Here is a 22,974-nt window from a genome sequence, read left to right as displayed (position 1 = left end):
AAAGCAACTTATTCCAGTAATTTATAACTCGCTGGCTAAAATAAAACTTCCTACAATCCATCTAAACATTTCCCCCATAACTTGAATTTATGTTCCCTAGTTCTAGCTTCATTTATAATCCTGAAAATTTCATCCTCATTCATTTTACTGATGCCTCTCAGAGCCTTAAACACCTCAATCAAATCTCCTCTAAGGTGTCTAGTTTCCAAACTCTGCAACCCACATATTCGAAGTCTTTCTTCATAAGGACGCCCTTTTGCCGATCTCACCAGGCGAGTTACCCTTCTTTGCACCCTTTCAAGAAGCTCGATGTCTTTCTTTAGGTGTGGTCTCCATACTTGAACACAGTATTCCAAGTGTGGTCTAACATAAGCCTTATATAATGGGATTATCACGTCCCTATCTCTACTTGCAAAAGTTCGATAGATCATCGATAGGACACCATGGGCCTTCCTTGCAACCTGTTTCCAATGCTCAGAGAATTTCATGTCTGATCGTATCGTAACACCCAAGTCCCTTTCCTCCAGCACTGGGTTTAGTTGAACTCCACCAAGTGAATAAGTTATTTTGGGATTACTGTTTCCCAGGTGTAATATCTTACACTTTGTTGGATTAAAGCACAGCTGCCATTTTTCTGACCATTCCTGAAGTCTATCTAGCTCTCTCTGAAGAAGCTCAGCTTGACAGTGATCATTAACTACTCTACCAATTTTAACATCATCTGCAAATTTAGACATCATGCCCTCTATCCCTTCATCAATGTCGTTTATGAAAATTAAAAACAACAATGGTCCTAATACTGATCCTTGGGGAACCCCACTTCTTACATCAACCCAATCTGAGGAATAGCCATTTATCACACCCCTCTGCCTCCTGCCCTGAAGCCATCCTTCTATCCATCTAAGGATTTTCCCAGTGATTTCAACCTGTTCCAGCTTATAAAGCAACCGCTCATGTGGGACTGAGTCAAAAGCTTTGCTGAAATCTAAATAAACAAAGTCAAAATTATTCCCTAAATCCAGCTTGTGAGTGACCCTTTCGAAATAGCGAACCAGATTTGTTAAATATGATTTTCCCTTTACAAAACCATGCTGAGTATCCTTGAGAATTTCAATTCGATCCAAATGATCCTGAATTCCCTCCATGATCATTGCCTCCATGATTTTCCCTACTATTGAAGTCAGACTGACAGGTCAATAATTTCCAACTTCACTTTTAGAACCACCCTTATGTATGGGAGATACATTTGCACTTTTCCAATCCAAGGGAATCTCCCCAGGGTCTAGTGATGCTCGCATAATTAGCCTCAATGGTTCAATGCACTCGCTTGCCGCCTCCCTTAAGATTATAGGGTATATTCCATCAACTCCAAGAGCCTTACTGGTCTGTAGGCTCGAAAGTTTTTTCATTAAATAATCTTGCGAAATTTCAATATCATTAATTACATATTTTTTAACTTCGCTCCCACAATTTCCCATTGCCACAAAAGGTTTTTCATTTGTAAATATCGATGCAAAATAACTGTTGAGTTCATCTGCAATGGCAGCTGGTGTATTTAATACTATCCCCTTTCCCTTACGTAAAGGTCCAATCTGGTTTGTCCTGCTCTTCTTGGCATTTATATATGTGAAGAATTCTTTATCCTCCCTCTTTGCTCTGTTTGCTAGTGATTTCTCATAAACTGCCTTTGCCTGTCGAACCTTTTCTGTGGCTCTATTACACATCACCTTGTAGCTGTTATGGGCTTCAGTACTTTTTATTGCTCTGTAACCTTTCCATGCCACCTTTTTCTGCTCAAGTAATGTGGCAACGTCACTATTCATCCAACTTGGAATCCTCCTCGTGGAGTATTTTTATAATGGTATATACGCATTCAAGGCATCTGTGATTAATGTTTTAAAAACGTACCACAGTTCAAATGTATCATTTTCTGCACGATATCTACCCAGTTAATAGAGGCCATGTAGTACCTTAAGGCATCATAATTTCCTTTTCTGAAATTAAAACCTATTCCTTTGCCTTTTACTTCTGCTACCTCTCTCGTCATCATCCACCGTAGAACTCCGTGATCACTTCCTGCTACTGGTTCCTCTACTGTCAGCCCTGTTATGTCATCTGATTCATGTGTGATGATGAGGTCTAGGATATTCTTTTCTCTAGTACTTTCCCTGACATGTTGATACAAATAACAGTCATCTAGTTGATTTAAAAATTTTATTCCCCATGTCGAGTTTTCTTTCCACTTACTCCAATCAATTAGAGGCAAATTGAAATCATCCATAATAAGGCATTGACACTTACTTTCCCATTCCATTTGCATGTAGAGGCTTTTGTCATAATCTTCACATTACACAAAGAAGTGCTGGATTTACAACAGACGGTCCAATCTTGAAGGCTCAAGCAGAAAAACTTGCTAATCAATTTGGATGCAATGACTTTGTATGTAACAATGGTTGGCTGGATCGATTTAAAAACTGACATAACATCATTTATGCAAAAATTAGTGGAGAATCTCAATCTGCAGATCCAATAATGGCAAATGAATGGATTAACCATGCTTGGACAGAAATCTGAAAAGATTTCAATGACAAAGAGATCTATGCCGACGAAACAGGAAATTGTGTTTGTTATTATTTAGTATTGTTTTTAATTACAGAGAAATAAATTGTGATTAGTATTAAGTGTATGGTTCTAAAATTACAGATAAATTGTGCTTAATATTAAGTGTATTACAGTTTAAAAAAGCATATTAATACAAATAATATGTAAGTATATACTAACAAAAGGCTAACAAATATAAAGCAAAAGGCTCAAGCTAATGGGAGTGCTGTGGCTCAGGGGAGAACTGAGTGGGGGCAGTTGCCCTCTGAATCACAGCCTATTAAAATGCACTACTTGCTTGACGTTTGTGAGCAGTCAGGTACAGGACATGATACTGCCATGGGGGATGTCTTTGTGTGTGCGCAATGCAAGGAGTGTAAGGAAATCAGGCGAAAACTCAGCATTGTTATGGGCCTATATGAGAACTTGAAGGACAGGGTGGATGCCCTCGAAGGATTAAAAGTGAGGGGGGCCCATCAAGCTCTCAGCTGCCCACAACACCAATGCCAGAGCTTGCACTTGGTCATCACGCAACACAGTGGCAACCTCCAAGGCAGAATGCGCTGGTCCCAAAGGAACTAGTAGTTGTTGGTGACTCTATTGTCAGGGAAACGGGAAACATGCTTTATAAAAAGGATAGGTGGAACAGGACCAGGGTATGTCAACAGGGGGCAAAGGTTGATGACGTTGTGCGGATATCATCTTTTAAGGCCACAAAAAAGTGATATAGTTGTACACGTTGGCACTAATGATATTAAGAATAGGAGACCGGCGGAATTACTTAACAAGTACAAGTCACTGTTGAAAAAAAGCCGTGAATTAGGGTTGAATTTGAAAGTGTCTACAATTCTGCCCAGAAACGATAGGAGGGAGTATATGATGAGAGCCCTGTCGATCAATTCGGCCCTGGAAGGATTGTGCAAGGCACAAGGGGTGGGTAGAATTTTTTTCAGCCTGGTCTGTACTTGTTAACAGGAGAGACTGCTTCTACAGGGATGGGATACACTTAAATAGAAAGGGTGCAAGAATGTTTGCTGATGCTATCGAGGCAGTGTTAGGGGTCGGAAAACTGCTAGATTGGGGGGATACAAGGACTAATAGATTAACAGTAGCCACTGGCAGAGGCGAAAGTGATTCTTGCACTGCTTCTATTGGAATGAGCCGCAGCCTGGAAAATAAGATGCAGGATATTTCAGAGACTGCTGGGAATCATTGGGGTGCAAATAAACACATAGGTTGTGTTAGGGTAGCTAAGAAAAAGAACAGGTCCTTGTATACTTGCGTGTACACCAATGCTAGGAGTTTAGTAAATAAATTTGATGAATTTGAGGTATTGCTCAAAACATCAAAGGCAGATATTGTGGGAATTTCAGAGACGTGGTGTCACACAGATATAAGGAATGCAGAAAAGGAATTTGGGGAGTACAATGTCTACAGAAAGGATAGACAGGATAGGAAGGGAGGAGGGGTTATGCTATTAGTTAAGAAATACATAAAATCCAAGGAAGTGAAGCCAGTTGACATTGCTGGACAGTGCAGTGTCGAGTCAGTTTGGTGTGACATAAGCACTGGTAGATCAAAATTGAGAGTAGGAGTGTGCTATAGGCCTAATGACTCTGATGAGTATAATAAGAAACTGTACGGGGAAATAGAGTGGGCCAGTAAATCAGAGTCTCTTATAACGGGGGATTTTAATTTCCAGATATTGACTGGAATTTGGGGGCTGGTCACTCACACACTAGCAAGGCTTTTGTGGATTTATTGGATGATTGTTTTCTACATCAGCATATTCAGGAGGCAACTAGAGGGAGTAATACTCTTGATTTGATTATCAGTAGTGATTCTTCATGCATTAAGAATCTGCAGGTAAATGAACCACTAGGTGGCAGTGATCACAGTGTGCTGAAGTGGGATTTACTCAAAGAGGTAACTACCATTAGGGGTAAAGGGAAGGGTTATTGCTTTCATAAAGGCGACTACGATGGACTGAGAGAGTATTTAAATTCTATACAGTGGGACTAACTGATGATGTTACCAACAGCAAATTCAAAATGGGAAGCATTCAAAGAACTTATCTTGGAAGCCACTAGGCTTTACATACCAACTAAGAAATATTGTTCAAGGTTTACGACTAAGTGGATGTCAGATGAACTAATGAGACATATGGCAGAGAAGAAAATGCATGGGATACATACAAATTAACACGTGACACAGACGCCTATGATAGATACAAGTTGATCTGTAACCAAGTTACAAAGGAGGTAGTAGTAGCAGTAGTAGTAGCAGTAGTGGCATGTGATGCAAGAAAGCAAATGTATGAGCTTATGCAGCATCAGCCAAAAAAAAAAAATCCACACCATTCCCTCCAAATGCCTGTCCAGTTCCTCCTTAAATTTATTCAACCTATCAACTTCCACAACGACAGATGGAAGTTTGTTCCAGCATTTAACCACCCGCTGGCTAAAGGCAAATTTCCGCACATCTATTCTACATCTGTCCTTTCGTAATTTGAATTTATGCCCCCTTAGGTTCGTAATCTGAACAAGTGGACGTATCCCATCAGAATTCAGCCTGCTGAACCCATTCAAGGCCTTATACACCTCAATCAGATCACCGCGCAGGTGCCTAGTCTCCAGCCACTGCAATTTGCAGAACTTAAGCCTCTCTTGATAAAAGGATCCCTTCATTCCCCTCACCAATCTTGTTGCTCTTCTCTTTACACGCTCAAGTAAATCTACATCCTTCCTAAAATGAGGCCTCCAGACCTGTACGCAGTACTCAAGGCGTGGCCTGACCATTGCCTTATACAGAGGGATAATCACCTCCTTTTCCCTGCTAGCAAAATTCCTATATATCATTGACAAAACCCCTGACCTGCCCTGGCAGCCTGTCTGCATTGCTCAGAAAACTTCATATCTGACTGCACAATTACTCCCAGGTCTTTTTCATTTTCTACCACCTTAAGTGTAGTACCACACAGTTGGTACGTTTCTCTGGGGTTACTTCTACCCATATGCAGTAGTTTGCATTTACCAAGGTTAAACTTCAGTTGCCACTTCTCAGCCCATCTGCCCAAATTATCTAGATCCTGTTGCAGTAGCACACTGCCATTACTATCATTAACAACCCTGCCAACCTTTGTATCATCTGCAAACTTCGACATTAAGCCTGATATACCTTCATCAATATCATTGATAAATATACAAAACAACAGTGGACCTAACACCGAACCCTGTGGGACTCCACTAATAACATTAGTCCACAAAGAGCAGCACCCATTGATTGCCACACTCGGTCTCCAATTTGTACAATAGTCTTCCATGCGCAACAGTGTCAAAAGCTTTCCTGAAATCCAAATATATGATATCAAAATTATTTTTTTGCATCCAGTTCCTTTGTAACCACATCATAATATCCTATCAAATTTGTCAGACACGACTTTCCCTTAACAAACCCATGCTGTGTCTGAATTATTGCTGCAGTCTTGTCTAGATGATCCTTCGATCCCCCTTTGTGAATTGGGGATACATTTGCACATCTCCAGTCCGTGGGAACCTCCCCTGAGTCCAAGGATGATCTGATAATTATGGCTAAGGGTTTGCTTAGTTGCTTTGCTGCCTCCTTTAATATAAATGGATAGATCCCATCCACCCCAGGTGCTTTTCTTACGTTTAACTTCAACAATTTCTCTTCCACTTTGCTCTCAGTTATTACAAAATCATTAAGTATCTTGCTACAATTTGATAACCTTCTGCCATTTTGAAATCTTAATAATTCCTCACATGTGAATGTAGATGCAAAATACTCATTCAGTTTGTTTGCTATCTGAGCAGTTTCATCAACAGTCGAACCACCGATGTCAAGTGGACAAATCAGATTCATCCCCTTCCTTTTAGAGTTTATATAAGCAAAGAAATCCTTGCTGTTTTTCTTAGCATCTTTTGCCAAGGATTTCTCGTAATCTGCCTTCGCCTGCCTAACCTCCTTTGTGACCTGATTACAGATTAACTTATATCTGCCATAGGCTTCTAAGTCACTTGATAATTTATATGCATCCCATGCATTTTTCTTCTCTGTAACAAGTCTCATTAGTTCATTTGACAACCATTTAGGCCTAAACCTTGAACAATATTTCTTAATAGGTATGAAACTTTTAGTAGCCTTCTACGATTAATTCCTTGAATGCTTCCCACTTAGAATTTACTGTCGGTAACATCGTCAGTTGATCCCACAGTACATAATTTAAAAACTGTCGGAGACCACTGTACTCGCCTTTACGGAAGCAAAAACCCTTTCCTTTACCCCTGATGGTAATGAAATCTTTAAGTAAATCCCACGTCAGTACACTGTGTTCACTGCCACCTAGTGGTTCTTTTATCTGCAAATTCCTAATACAGTTTTTCTTTGGGCCACCGGTTAATCGGGGCAGCCGTTTATTTGGGACAAATCTTGAAAAACAAAAACTAATCGAGAAAACAGCCATAGTTTACTTCGCTTAATTGGGACAAAATGCTATTTAATCGGGGCAGGAAACCTCAGCATTGGAGATTACCCTACGGTTGTCTCCAACCGTACCACATAGTTCGGTCAGATTTCTGGAGGTCACAACCATAAAACAATAAAAACAATTAGCAGTCACCTGTTTATTGGGCTTTTCTGTTAGTGCAATCTATCATAAACAGACAGTAAACTCGATTTTATTGAATTTCCGGTAATACCGACAGCTGGAATTCTGTGGGTTATTATGGTAAAATGTGTTTACACTTCCATGAAATCGTCAATCAAATAAAAAAATAAATTTTCAGATCTTCTCTTCATTCCTATTTTTAAAGCTTCGTAATTTGTTACTCCGGTCTCACTTGCGCATGTTGTGTTACTTGCAATTTGTGTGTGCCGTGTTCTTTGTTATTGATTGCTTATCTTTTTACTGTTTTAAATTTTAACCCCCACCCACAAATGTCAGTGAACAGAAATGGCAACTAGTTTAGTTAGTATGTACACATTATTACAGTACGTATTAATTCTTCCTATTTTCACGTATCATTTAATTGGTAAGGTAATAAAGAGTACATTTGTGCTAAAAGGAGATAAAAGTATGGTTAATATATCTTTGCTTTTATAGCCTGTGGATAATATTCCTCCTATTTTCGCTAATTAGAATCGCTGTTTAATAGAATTAAAATTCAATTCACAAACATGATTACAATGACCGGAGCTTACTACACATTGTATAGTGGTGAGTTCGTCGTAACGTGATTTGATTGTACAGTGAACTAATTGTAAAGGGGGAGGGATAAATTGTATTTTTAACTATTTATGTGAAACTTCGGATAATTGGGGCAGCTGCTTAATCGGGCCAAAATGCACTAGTCCCGATGTGTCCCAAATAACCGGAATCGACTGTACATGAATGATCACTGCTTATTACCAGATCAAGAGTATTACTTTCTCTGGTTGCCTCTTGAACATGCTGCTGCAGAAAACAATCATCCAATAAATCCACAAAAGTCTGACTAGTGTGTGAGTGCCCAACCCACAAGTTCCAGTCAATATCTGGGAAGTTAAAATCCCCCATTATAAGACATTCCGATTAACTAGCCCACTCTATTTCTCTGTACAATTGTTCATTGTACTCATTCGAGTCATTAGGCCTATAAAACACTCCTATTTTTATTTTTACTTTCGCAGTGCTTATGTCACACCAAACTGACTCAACAGTGCACTGCTCATCTATATCAACTGGATGCACTTCTTTTGATTTTATGTTTTTCTTTATTAACAGCATAACACCTCCTCCCTTCCTATCCTGTCTATCCTTTCTGTACACATTGTACTCCCCAAATTCCAGTTCGGCATTCCTTATATCTGTATGACACCACATCTCTGATATCCCAACAATATCCGCCTTTGATGTATTGACCAACACTTCAAATTCATCAAATTTATTTACTATACTTCTAGCATTGGTATACATGCAAGTATACATGCACCTATTCTTATTCTTAGTTACTCTAACACATCCCATATACCCACCTGTTTCACGATGATTGCCATCCGTCCCTGAAACCCCCAACACCCCTCGCTCCAGGTCGCTACTTATTCTAATAGAAGTTGTGCAAGAATCACCTTCACCTCTGCCTACGGCTACTGTTAAACTATTAGTCCTTGTATCCCCCCAAGTTAGCATTAGCATTAGCATTAGTAGAGGCATTTGATGCAAGAAAGCAAGCTTATGCAGCATCGGCCAAAAAAAAAAAAAAAAAACCCACTTCCACTTCACCCCTCTGTTCGTTCAAAATACCTGTCCAGCTGAGCCTTAAACTTATTTAGGCTATCAACCTCCACCACAAGGGATGGAAGTCTGTTCCACCAACCAACCACCCGCTGGCTAAAGGCAAATTTCCGCACGTCTATCCTACATCTGTCTTTCCTCAATTTGAATTTATGCCCTCTCAGGTGGTTTTTCTGGGCTAGAGGAAGAATCCCATCAGCATTGAGCATGCTTAAACCATTCAAGGCTTTATACACCTCTATCAGATCACCTCGCTGGTGCCTAGTCTCCAGACACTGTAATTTGCAAAACTTAAGCCTTTCTTCGTAAGAGCACCCCTTTGTTCCATTCACTAATCTTGTTGCCCTTCTCTGTACTCGTGTTATCAGTTTTCCGACCCACCTAACACTGCCTCGATAGCATCAGCAAATATTCTTGCACCCTTTCTATTTAAGTGTATCCCATCCCTGTAGAAGCAGTCTCTCCTGTTAACAAGTACAGTCCAGGCTGAAAAAAATTCTATCCCTTGAACCTTGCACAATCTTTCCAGGGCCGAATTGATCGACAAGGCTCTCATCATATACTTCCTCCTATCATGTCTGGGCAGAATTGCAGACACTTTAAAATTCAACCCTAATTCACAGCTTTTTTTCATCAGTGACCTGTACTTGTTAAGTAATTCTGCCGGTCTCCAACTCTTAATATCATTAGTGCAACTATATCACCTTTTGTACAACTATAACGTGTACAACTATATCACCTTTTGTGCCCCTAAAAGATGATATCTGCTCTACAACGTCATCAACCTTTGCCCCTGGCAGACATACCCTGGTCCTGTTCCACCTATCCTTTTTACAAAGCATGTTTCCCGTTTCCCCGACAATAGGGTCACCAACAACTACTAGTTCCTGTGGGACCAGCACATTCTGCCTTGGGGGTTGCCGCTGTGTTGCGTGATGACCAAGTGCAAGCTCTGACGTTGATGTGGGCAGCTGAGAGCCTGATGGGCCCCTCAATTTAGATCTTTCGAAGGCATCCACCCTGTCCTTCAAACTCTCATATAGGCCCATAACAACGCTGAGTTGTCGCCTGATTTCCTTACACTCCTTACATCGCGCACACACAAAGATATCCCCCATGGCAATATCATGTTCCGTTCCAGATAGTTTGGCAAACATTTCACAAGTTGCACATTTTTTTAGGCTGTGATGCGTTGGAGAATCGGCCCCCTCAGTTCTCCCCTGAGTCACAGCGCTCCTGGCACTTTGTGCCCGTTGCTTTGCTGCTCTAGTTTGGGGCATGATATTTTAAATTAAGCAGGCGAAGGCAGATTACGAGAAATCTTTGGCAAGGGATGCAAAGAAAAACAGCAAAGTGTTCTTTACTTATGTAAACTCTAGAAGGAAGGGGATGAATCAGATTGGTCCACTTGATATCGATGGGTCAACCGTTGATGATCCTGCTCAGGTAGCTAACAAACTGAATGAATATTTTGCATCGACATTCATACATGAGGAGTTATTCAGCGAGGGGAATGCCAGAGGTGTATTCAACTCTAGCAGTAAGCTAGAGAATCTTGTAATAACTGAGAGCAAAGTGGAGGAGAAATTGTTGAAGATAAACACAAGAAAGGCACCTGGGGTGGATGGGATCTATCCAGTTATATTAAAAGGGCAGCAAAGGAAGTAAGCAAACCCTTAGCCATAATTATGAGAGCTTCCTTGGACTCAGGAGAAGTACCCATGGACTGGAGATGTGCAAATGTGACCCCAATTCACAAAGGAGGATCAAAGGGCGACACAAGTAATTATAGACCTGTTAGTTTAACTTCTGTTCCTGGAAAATTAATGGAGGCACTGGTTAAAGAAGCACTGCAGGATAATCTAGACAAGACTTCAGTTATAGCTCAGACACAGCATGGTTTTGTTAAGGGGAAGTCTTGCCTGACCAATTTGATTGGATACTATGATGCAGTCACAAAAGAACTGGATGCAGGGAATAACTTTGATATTATATACTTGGATCTTAGAAAGGCTTTTGATACTGTTGCACATGGAAGACTGCTGCACAAATTGGAGAGTGTGGCACTGGAGGCAAATTGCTGCTATGGATAAAGGGGTGGTTGAGGGGGAGAAGACAGAGAGTGGTAATGAATGGACACTGCTCATTGTGGACTAATGTTATTAGTGGAGTCCCTCAGGGTTCAGTATTGGGTCCATTATTGTTTTCTGTATTTATAAATGATATTGATGATGGTATATCAAGCTTAATGTCCAAGTTTGCAGACGATACGAAGGTTGGCAGGGTTGTCAAGGACACTACTGACACTATGCTACTGCAACAGGATCTGGAAAGGTTGAGCAGATGGGCTGAGAGGTGGCAAATGAAGTTTAACATTGACAAATGTAAAGTACTACATATGGGAAACAGCAACCCCAGAGCAACGTATCAACTCTGTGATACTACACTGACAATGGTAGAGAATGAAAGGGACCTGGGGGTGGTTGTGCAGGCAAATATGAAGTTCTCTGAGCAGTGCAGATGGGCTGCAAGAGTAGCTCATGGTGTATTGTCAATGATATATAGGAATTTTTCTAGCTGGGATAAGGAGGTGATTATTCCCTTGTATAAGGCAATGGTCAGGCCACACTTAGAGTACTGTATACAGGTCTGGAGGCCTCATTTCAAGAAGGCTGTAGAGATGCTGGAACGAGTACAGAGAAGGGCAACAAGATTAGTGAATGGAACAAAGGAGTGCTCTTACGAAGAAAGGCTTAAGTTTTGCAAATTACAGTGTCTGGAGACTAGGTACCGGTGAGGTGATCTGATAGAGGTGTATAAAGCATTGAATAGTTTGAGCATGCTCAATGCTGATGGGATTCTTCCTCTAGCTCAGAAAAATCACCTGAGAGGGCATAAATTCAAATTGAGGAAAGACAGATGTAGGATAGACGTGCAGAAATTTGCCTTTAGCCAGCGGGTGGTTGGTTGGTGAACAGACTTCCATCCCTTGTGGTGGAGGTTGATAGCCTAAATAAGTTTAAGGCTCAGCTGGACAGGTATTTTGAACGAACAGAGGGGTGAAGTGGAAGTGGGTTTTTTTTTTTTTTTTTTTTGGCTGATGCTGCATAAGCTTGCTTTCTTGCATCAAATGCCTCTACTAATGCTAATGCTAACACTATTTTTTCTCTCTCTAATATTTTTGTTTTTTGAATATATCTTTTTATCAAATTATTGAGAATTAAAAAAAATAAGAAGTAAATTTAACTCATCACTGATATAGTGAGTAATGGTTATAACGATGAAATTTTGTGTCCCTTGATGCTCGTTATAACCAAGTTCGACTGTAATTGCCTCATTAAATATGTAATTTAAAAAACAGTTGATCTGTTTGAAAAATAAATTTTTAAAGCAATAATAATAATAACAACTGTTATTTAACAATAACATTTAATAATAACAATAATACTATTAAACAACAGTAATAGCAATAACAATAATAATTTACTAAAGCAGCAGTTCTCAAACTTTTTTGGTCTCAGGATGCATTTCCACTCTTAAAAATTCTTAAACAATCAAACTATTATGAAAATAGTTTTGACCACGCAGACCCCTCTGAAAGGGTCTCGAGGACCTCCGGGGGGGGGGGGGGGCGCAGGCCACACTTTAAGAACCGTTATACTAAAGCAATAATAATTTTTTAAAAAATCAATTTAATTTAATTTAAGAGTCAAAAGAATTTTAGACATACCAAATAGATGTGCTTTGGCAAATGGTGGAAAAGTGCCTTTTAAGTGTAGGTTCTGATGTATTGCATGAAGAGCTTTATGAAGTTTCTTGAAGTCACTATACCTCTTCCATACAATGATCTGTTACAAAATTACCAAAAGCAATAATAAATTGATCAATAATCACTGCAATTATCAAAATTAATTACAGTTACCACAACCAAAAAAGAAAAAAAAAAAAAAGCAATCATAATACTATACAATGTGAAAGAATTGTATGATATTATTATTAAAACCTTATTGAATCACTGATAATTTAGGGTAAAGGATTCTTCTGCATTACAGACCACCATACTGTACAGTTGTCCCCTGCTATAGCACAGTTCACTCAATGCTCTATATATTTTGATACCCCCCCCAGAGTTGAACAGAGCACAACTCTGGAGGGGGGTTCCAGAGTTGTGCTCTGTCCCCCATAATAGCACAATTCACTCCAAATGCCTTGGGAGGAGTTATCCACTGTTTGAGTACCTGAAAGGACCTGTCAAAAAATAAATTTTACCATAATGCTCTTCACAATTCAATTTTCCAATCAACTGCAATTCACAATACTTGCCTTTAAAAGGTTGTTCTTTGATTTAAATTAACTTTCAATCAATACCATAATTGACGAGAAAAAGGTGAATTGAATTGCTGCAAAGCATTTCCAATTTATGAGAAGAAATTCTGAAAGCTGCTTACTACTCTTAAGTTATTTTTCCATGCTCGTGGGTAATTTGCATCTCTATGTTAATTTTCTGTAGTTGTTTGTACCTCCAAAAATTTTCTATGTCTGATATTATAAAATGCTATGGTCAATCAATTCTATAGGTGGAAAATATATTGAAGCAGTTGCTGAACAATTTCTTGCATATTACAAAAAAATATACATTTTATACATTGTCCTGCTCAGCAGTGTTACTGAAAAGGAGGCGTCCACTTGGGAATTAGTTGAAGTTTACTGAAGTGTTGTTTATAAAACTTCTCTTTAGGAACTATTATTTCCTGATAGGGGAGTTACTTCTAGTTGCACAGTGCATGCCATCACTCAGAAATGCCGTTGTTTATACAAAATGCACATATTATTTATGTGCATTTTGTATCTGAGCGATTGATTTAGCTTATTGTGTAGGTAGTTTAAACTTTTTTTTAATGAGATTGAAAGTTTAAACTAAAAAGTTTAAAAGTGACACTGGTCATGCCAAACAGCTAAAATGATTATATTATATTCTGTGGATAAATCTCCCCGCATAACATGCATTATGTGGGGAGATTTATCTTAACATAATGAAAACTATGATAAATCTTAACTGGAAATGATTAGCACTAACATAGATGAGAAATTTCCATTGCTTAATATTTAAAATGCTACAATATGCTTTACCATCACTCCACACAAGTAATTTCTTAAAATGTTTACAGTATATTTTAACACTGAATTAATGTTTAAGATGTTTACATTACTCTAAGTTTTTAAAAAGTGGGATGCATTGCACATTTTATTTTTTTTTTAAGACTTAACCTGGAATGAGAGAATAAAATTACACAATAAGCAAAGCGAAATAAAGTAAAATTACTATAAAAATTATACTAAATTATTTCTACCACAAATTACAGAAAAAAATTTTAAGCCCCATTTTCAATTTTATATATAAGCAACAATAATGCTCATGCTCTTTCAGGTGCTAGAAGAATTTTCAGCTCCAAAAAATGGATAAATTTTTAAAGACTTTTGCCATTTTATTGACCTAATTGTTATATTAAATTGTACTGTATAAGCAGTTTTATGGTCCTAGTCCCGAACTCATTTTATTTTTTTAATTTAGGTAGAGATTTTGTAGGTTACTATTTAATATACATAGAACTTTTGTATCTTTTGAACCTTGCCACCATTGTTATAGATATAAAGAGTGCTAGGGGAATTCAAATTTTTTAATTGTGGTAAATACTTTATGCTGTCATGTAGCTGGTCACTATACAAAAATAATTAATGTTTATAATCATTAATTATAATTATATGTGATTTTTACATGTGAATTGGAAAATAAAAAAATTTAATAATAAATAACTATGACTATTAGATTAAATAGATCTACAAATGTAAAATTAGCTTCATGGAAACCATTCTTGACAGTTTTATAAACTGCAAAGTGAAAAATAGGAAAATAATCAATATATATAAGTGATTTTGTAATAATTGAGAGCAAAGTGGAGGAGAAATTGTTGAAGTTAAAAAAGGCAACTGGGGTAGCCGGAATCTATCTAGTTCTTTTAAAGGAGGCAGCAAAATAAGTAAGCAAACCCTTAGCCATAATTATGAGAGTTTCCTTAGACTCAGGGGAGGTCCCTAAGAACTGGAGGTGTGCAAACGTATCACCAATTCACAAAGGGGGGGGGTTCAAAAGGTAATACAGTAACTATAGACCTGTTAGTTTAACTTGTGTTTCAGGGAAAATAATGGAATCACTTGTTCAAGAAGCATTGCAGGATCATCTAGACAAGACTGCGTTAATAGTTAAGACACAGCATGCGTTTGTTAAAGGGAGGTCTTGACTGACCAATTTGATTGGATTTTATTATGTGGTCACAAAGGAACTGAATGCCAAAAATAATTTTGATATCATATACTTGGATTTCAGGAAAGCTTTTGATACTGTTACACATGGAAGACTGCTGTACAAATTGGAGAGGTATGGCATTAAGGGTAAGTTGCAACAGTGAATAAAGGGATGGTTGAGTGGGAGAGACGACAGAGAGTGGTAATCACTTCATGGGCAAATGTTATTAGTGGATTTCCCCAGGGTTCGGTGTTGGGCCCATTGTTGTTTTGTATATTTATCAACGGTATTGATGAAGGTATGTCAGGCTTAATGTTCAAGTTTGCAGATGATACAAAGGTTGGCAAGGTTGTTAACAACAGTAAAGACAGTTATTTATTTGTTATTTGGTTTTTTATTAGGAGCATTAGCAACTAAGGCCATATTGCTCCGGGATATGCGGTGGTCATTCCCTGACCTTTCCACATCCTCCATATTTGGTGGTGACGGGCTCGAACCCCGGTCTAAGTAAAGACAGTATGCTACTCCAAATGGATCTAGATAATTTGGACAAATGGGCTGAGAAGTGGCAACTGAAGTTTAACATTGCCAAATGCAAAGTATTGCATATGGGTAGCAATAACCAAAGAGAAACATATTAACTGTGTGGTTAATATGTTAACTTCCTCAGGGAAGTGGAAAGCGAAAAAGACCTGGGGATAATTGTGCAGTGAAATATGAAGTTCGCTGATCAGTGCAGACAGGCTGCCAGGGCAGGTCATGGAGTCTTGTCAATGATATATAGAAATTTTGCTAGCAGGGACAGGAAGGTGATTATCCCATTATATAAGGCAATGGTCAGGCCACACCTAGAGTACTGTGTACAGGTCTTGAGGCCTCATTTTAGGAAGGATGTAGAATTGCTAGAACAAGTACAAAGAAAGGCAACAAGACTGGTGAGGGGAACAATGGGGTGCTGTTACCAAGAAAGGCTTAAGTTCTGCAAACTGCAGTGCCTGGAGAGAAGGTACCTGTGAGGTGATCTGAGTGAGGTGTATAAGGCCTTGAATAGGTTGAGCAAGCTGAATGCTGATGGGATTCTTCCTCTTGCTCACATTAAGAACCTGAGGTGGCACAGTTTCAAGTTGAAGAAAGACAGTTGTAGAATAGATGTGCAGGAATTTGCCTTTAGCCAGCGGATAGTTGATTGGTGGAACAGACTTCCATCCTTTGTTGTGGAAGTTGATAGCCTAAATAAATTAATGGCTGAGCTGGAGAGGCATTTGAAACGAATTGAGGGGTGAAATGGGATTTGGTTTTTTTTTTTGTTGATCCTGCATAAGCTTGGTTTCTTACATCATATGCCTCTACTAATGCTAATTACTCTGTCCAAAATAGTGTTGAATACATTTATTTCGAAGTTCTTTTTAGAGTCGCCAATAACATGGTCAGTACTTTTGTAGTTGAACAACTTCTTTTTGCGGACCACTCTTTTGTCTGTAAAAAGTTTAGTAGATGGGCTGAGAAGTCGCATCTGAAGTTTAACATTGATAAATGCAAAGTACTGCATATGGGTAGCAGTACTTTGCATTTACCAGAGAAATGTACCAACTGGGTGGTGTTACACTTAGAGTAGTGGAGAATGAAAGAGAACTGGGGGGGGGGTAATTGCAGTCAGATATGAAGTTTTCTGAGCAGTGAAGACAGGCTGCCATAGTAGGTTATGGGGTCTTCTCAATGATGAACAGGAATCTTGCAAGGAGGGATAAGGGGATGATTATCCCCTTGTATAAATAAGGCAACGGTCAGGCCACACCTTGAGTACTGAATACAGGTCTGGAAGCCTCATTTTAGAAAGGATGTAGAATTGCTAGAATGAGTACAGAGAAGGACAACAAGACTGATGAAGAGAATACAGTGGTGCTCCTATGAAGAAAAGCTTGAGTTCTGCAAATTGCAGCTTCTACAGACTAGGCACCTGTGAGGCGACCTGGTTGAGGTGTATAAGGCCTTGAATGGATTGAGCAGGCTCAATGCTGATGGGATTCTTTCTCAGATTACAAACCTGAGGGGATAGATTCAAACTAAGGAAAGACATTTGTAGAATAGATGTGTGGAAGTTTGCCTTTAGCCAGCGGGTAGTTGACTGCTGAAACAAACTTCTATCTGTTGTTGTGGAAGTTGCTTAAATAAATTCGAGGCAGAACTAGACAAACATTTGGAATGAATGGATCAGTGAAATAGGAAGGGTTTTTTTTTTTTTTTTTGGTTGATGCTGTATAAGCTTGCTTTCTTGCATCATGTGCTTCTACTAATGCTAATGCTAAAAACAGGTTCTATTCTCAGAAGTTCTGATAGCTTTTTTGCTTCAACTAATGCATTTGCAAATGCATTCAATTATATATTCGATGCTAGAGTTTAATAAATTAGCAACAGAATTTAATGAATTCACCATTTGAAATTTTCCTATAATACATTGCCTCGGAAAAACATCGGTTCTCAGAATCTCTAGGGTAAATAAAGCTATTTCTTATTGTTTGTTTGATTCAAATAAATCCGATGATATTAAATGATCCCAAGATACCGAAGTCAGAAGAAAATGCCACGTTGCAGAATCATCGTATTTGAAAATGGTAGTAAGGTTAACAGAATGGTCCTGTTTATCATCAGAAAATGATGCATTTGATACTGAATGAGCACAGTTTTCTAGGCTATCAATTTTAGGATTTTCATTTGTTACAATATTTAGTCTTGTTAAAATTGTTGGAGCAGAACACTCTTCGGGAGAATTTTCTGTTTTAGTTTGTTTGTTTTTTGGTTTTTAGGAGCATTAGCAACTAAGGCCATATTGCTCCGGGATATGCGGTGGTCATTCTCTGAACCTTTCCGCATCCTCCATATTTGGTGGTGACGGGCTCGAACCCCAGTCTAATCAAGAAGCGTGTGCTACGCACTGCTGCTCCTTCCCACCTGGCTACGGAGGCAACTTTCTGTTTTAGTATCACTATTTAAATCAGATTTCTTACTGGGAGATTTTCGTTCAGTTCTAGATAAATCAGATGAATTTTCTGATTTGGTGAATTTTGATGAATTTTTAATTGGCACAAACTAAGTAGAACATAATCATAGCGTAGCAGTCAACTTTTAGACAAACAAAGTTGTAACATAAACAAAGGCAATAACTAAGTATTTACCTACAGCTGCAGCACCACAATTATGAAAAGATACAAAATCACTTTGGCTGTTAAGAACAATCTTAGCAGCTGAACACATTCACACAGAAAGAGTCAATAGTTTAGTATAGTTTATTAGCAATTTAATTTATTATTCACTTCCTAAGAAGCAGGAGATCTCTCGACTCGCCAACATGACAATAATCTTTTTTTTTTTTTTTTTGAGTTGGTAATTGTTGGCGCATCGGCTTCTGTGGCCATATTGCACCTCCCAAGGTTTTTGCAGTACTTTGATCCAAGCCCGAGGCGGGAATCGAACCCGCGACCTTTGGGTTGCCGGGCAGGTACTTTACCCACTCGGCTAGCCCGGTCGGCTGACAATAATCTGTTTCCCCAAGACCAAGTGACAGGGCATAACACGATACATTCGAACTAATAATTGATCTGAAAATAAATGACTACTTGAAATAGATCAAAAAATATAATTGTCAGAAGCACTAGAAACTGGAAGAATTATGAAGAATACTTCTCTTTAGTGATCCTGCTAGTAGTGCACTAATATTAAGTTAACTCCAACAAGAATAAACTCCAACAACATCAGGAAGCAATTTAATTTGGTCTAGACCAGGGGTCCCCAACCTACAGCCCGCATCTGGCCCGCCAGACTATTTCATCCACCTCGTGAAATTTATTCTATAGAAATCTTTTTTGGTTGCTACATATCGTATATAAGGATATTTTTAATCAAAATATAATGTAAATGCGTTCAAATATAATTTTGTAACATTGTTGCAACTCTGTACACTTTCACTTGGCAGCAGTGTTTCTTGCGATGTCAGAAATCCCAACAGTGCGAGTGCCCAAGGCTATAAGTTTATAACCTCGAGTATTTCCGGCGAACACCAGTTGTCAAAAAGTGAAATAGTAAAGTTAAAATAAGCGACTGTTAAAACAATTGCTAAACACTAATCTAAATATTAATTAAGTAAGTATTAGTGAAAGAATTGTATGCAATGTGTTCTTTGTAGTTTGCAACGTAAAGACAAGTATGTGTATTAATCTTTCTCCTGGTCAGCTATTCTCATTCAGACCATAGTCGTCAGGCTGCTGCACCGATTATCATGTGCAACAATTTATTAGTGCTATTTGTATAAATGCATATTATTTTTAATTTTATTTAACTTTGAATTTTTAATTTTAATTTTAGCGAATCAAGATGTCAAGGAAAAGAAAAATTTATTCCGAATGTTGTGTCTTCAATGAACTTTGGTCGATTAATTATTTTTTTATAAGGGACAATAACCGATGTACCCGCCTTATATGTAAGGAAGCAGTTTCTGTGTTGAAAGAATATAATTTGAAACGGCATTATATGACAAAACACGCCTCAACTTATGATAAACTTAAAGGAGAGTTGCGAAACAAGAAATTACAAGAGCTGAGCTTGGATTTCAAGAAGCAACAACAACAGATGACATGTTTCACTAATCAGAATTTAAATTTAATTAGAGCTAGTTTGCAAGCATCTCAAATCATTGCTGAAGAAGGGAGGGCTTTTACTGATGGCGAGTTTGTGAAAGAGTGTGCCTATCAATTGCAGAAGAAATATGCCCTGATCAAGTTAAACACTTCGCTGCTATAAGTTTATCAGCGTCAACTTTAGCAAGAAGAATCGAAGACTTGTCTGCTAATGTTAAAGATCAGCTAAAACAAAAATTTACAGATTTTATAAATTTTTCGATTGCAATTGATGAAAGTGAAGATATTACCAACACAGCACAGTTACTCATTTACATATGCAGTATAAATCAAAATTTTGAAGTCACAGAAGAATTGGCTGCACTTGAAAGCTTGAAGAATAGAAACTTTGGTGAAAACATATTTTATAGCATATCAAAAGTGTTTGAAGACCTGCAGCTTGATTGGGAATTGTTTACAGCAATTACAACCGATGGTGCAAAGAATATGGTTGGAAAAAATATTGGTTTCATTGGCCAAGTTAATAAATATTTTGATCCCAAAAACATCGAAAGACCTATGCAATTTCATTGTGTTATTCACCAGCAATCGTTGTGTGGTAAATTTTTGTCTTCGAACTCAATCATGTCGACTATAATTAGCACTGTGAATTTTATATGCAAAAATGGCCTGAACCATCATCAGTTTAAAATTTTCTTGGAGGAAATCGAAAGCGAATATGGTGATTTGTTGTATCATACGGAGGTGCGATGGTTGAGATTTTTGTTAAAAAGATTTTTTCAACTCAGAACCGAAATAGACATATTCATGAACGAAAAATTAAAACCAGTCTCAGAATTAACAGACTCTAAATGGTTATGGGAACTTGTATTTTTAACAGATATTTGTGAACATTTGAATACATTGAATAAAAAACTTCAAAATCGCGATCTACTTGTAAATGCAGATCTTTAATTTTGTAGATCTACTTGTTCTACAATATCAAAGCATTTCAGACAAAATTAGATTTATTTAAAAATCAAATTGAACGAAATAATTTTTCCCAATTTTTGTGTTGTGAAAGTTTATATAATAATATACCCAATTGTGATTTTTCTACCGATAATTTTGTCCGAAATCTTGAATTATTGATGGAAGCATTTGTTGATCGATTTGTTGATTTCAAAAACAATAGAAAATTATTTACATAATTTCAGAATCCATTTGATGTAAATGTTTCACAAATAGATAAAGATCTACAATTAGAAATCATAGATCTTCAAAGTAACGATAACCTGAAAACATTATTGAAAAATGAAACATTAATTAACTTTTATAAAACTTTGACAGAAAATGAATTTCCAGAATTAAAAAAATTAGCAACAAGAATAATTTCTATTTTTGGTAGCACTTACTTATGTGAACAAACATATTCAAAAATGAAATATACAAAATTCAAACATCAATCAAGAATGACAGATGAACATTTGCAAGACTTTTTAAGATTGGGAACTTCTACTATTAAACCTAACATTTCAATTATTGCTAAATCAAAACAACTACAAACATCTCATTGATTTGCTATTTCTGTAATATCAAACGTGATTATAATAACAAAAATTGTGATTTTTAATATAACTATGTCTTTATTTACAATAAATATCCCTTGTTTATAATTTTTTATAGTTTTTCTATCTTGTACACCACATTTGACCTGGTGAAGTCGCTAAAATTGTGTTTTTGGTTTACAGTGTTTTTAGTCGTCAAAATTAATTGCAACGACTCCGGCCCGCCATTTGTTATGAATTTTCTACATGGCTCTCCGATGAAAAAAGGTTGGAGACCCCTGGTCTAGACAAATGCAAGGTCCATGGATTATATCAGGGGAATCCAATCAGCCATAACTACCAGCTGAAGAGCCGCAAAGAGATGAAGAGGGAAAGACCTACAAATAGTATTAGTATTAGCAATGGCCACATGGTGCAAATTGCTTAAAATAATAAGAATAAAAATAAAATAAAAATAAGAAAATTTTTTACTATGCTAAACATTTTTTAGCATAGGAAATAGTCAACCTATGCATTTCCCTCCTCCCGTTGGTAATTATCCAGCTGCCATTTGAATTTCCCCAAACTGTCAGCCTCTACCACCCATGTAGGTAACTTATTCCAGTATTTTATAACTCACTGGCTAAAATAAAACTTCCTGCAATCCAATCTAATAACACCAGGGGCTCATATCTGGTGAGTATGGGCTTGGCATACCCAGGGTCCTGAGTTGGATATCATCATTCTTCTCTTTCTTGGTGATTCCCTTCTACATTTCTCTCTCTCTCTCTCTCTCTCACTCTCTCTCAGGGTAACTCGGGAATTTTTTTTTGGCTGGTGCAGCATAAGCCTTAGGCTTCCTTGCACCATACAGCTAATAATAATAATAAACATCTCCCCCCATAACTTGAAATTATGGCCCCTTGTTCTAGAATCATTTCTAACCATGAAAATTTTGTCCTCATTCATTTTGTCTTTGGACCCTTTCAAGAAGCACAATGTCTTTTTTTAAGTGAGGTCTCCATACTTGAACACAGTATTCCAAGTGTGGTCTAACAATAGCCTTATATAATGTGATTATGATATCCTTATATCTACTAGCAATTGTTCAATAAATCATTGACAGGACACCATGGGCCTTGCAACCAGTCTTCAATGCTCAGAGAACTTCATATCTGACCATATCATAAAACCCAAGTCCTTTTCCTCCATTAACCGGCTTTAGTTAAACTCCACCAAGCGTATAATTTATTTTGGGGTTACTGTTCCTCATGTGCAATATAGGTAACCCTCGTATACAGGGTAGTTTGGTTCCAACAAAATCTCATGTAATGTGAAACCGTGTTAAACGGGACTAAGAACCAGAACAAAAAAGAGGGAGGTTATGTTCCAAAAGCTAACAAAAATACACCTTTTTTTTTTATAACAATCGAAAAATTAATTTTTATAATAGTAATAACTTAATATTTTAACTTTATTTTTAAAACAGTAGTAACTTAATTAGTAATAACTGAACAAACGTTTTACCTTACAAAAACTGTGATACTTATATGTCAGAAAATGTACGTTCATTTAATTAAAGAACACGACACACAGAAGTTGCAACAAACACTGGTGTTT

The 22,974-nt window shown here is 37.6% G+C and overlaps 1 long non-coding RNA gene across 1 annotated transcript in view; it reads right to left on the bottom strand.

The window, feature by feature from the left end:
* Positions 1-12,628: 12,628 nt before the first annotated feature.
* LOC150084688 (uncharacterized) overlaps positions 12,629-22,974 on the bottom strand; it is a 53,292-nt gene continuing 42,946 nt past the window's right edge. Inside the window, exon 3 of the long non-coding RNA XR_016547090.1 lies at positions 12,629-12,741. This is a non-coding gene — a long non-coding RNA (uncharacterized LOC150084688). The remainder of the gene's footprint in view (positions 12,742-22,974) is intronic.

This window comes from Mastigoproctus giganteus, chromosome 6 (genome assembly GCF_048544385.1).
Source record: "Mastigoproctus giganteus isolate SK-2022 chromosome 6, ASM4854438v1, whole genome shotgun sequence".
NCBI classification, from domain to species: Eukaryota; Metazoa; Arthropoda; class Arachnida; order Uropygi; family Thelyphonidae; genus Mastigoproctus; species Mastigoproctus giganteus.
The sequence above is the reverse complement of the archived record's forward strand: the minus strand, read 5'-3'. Positions and strand labels throughout refer to the sequence as shown.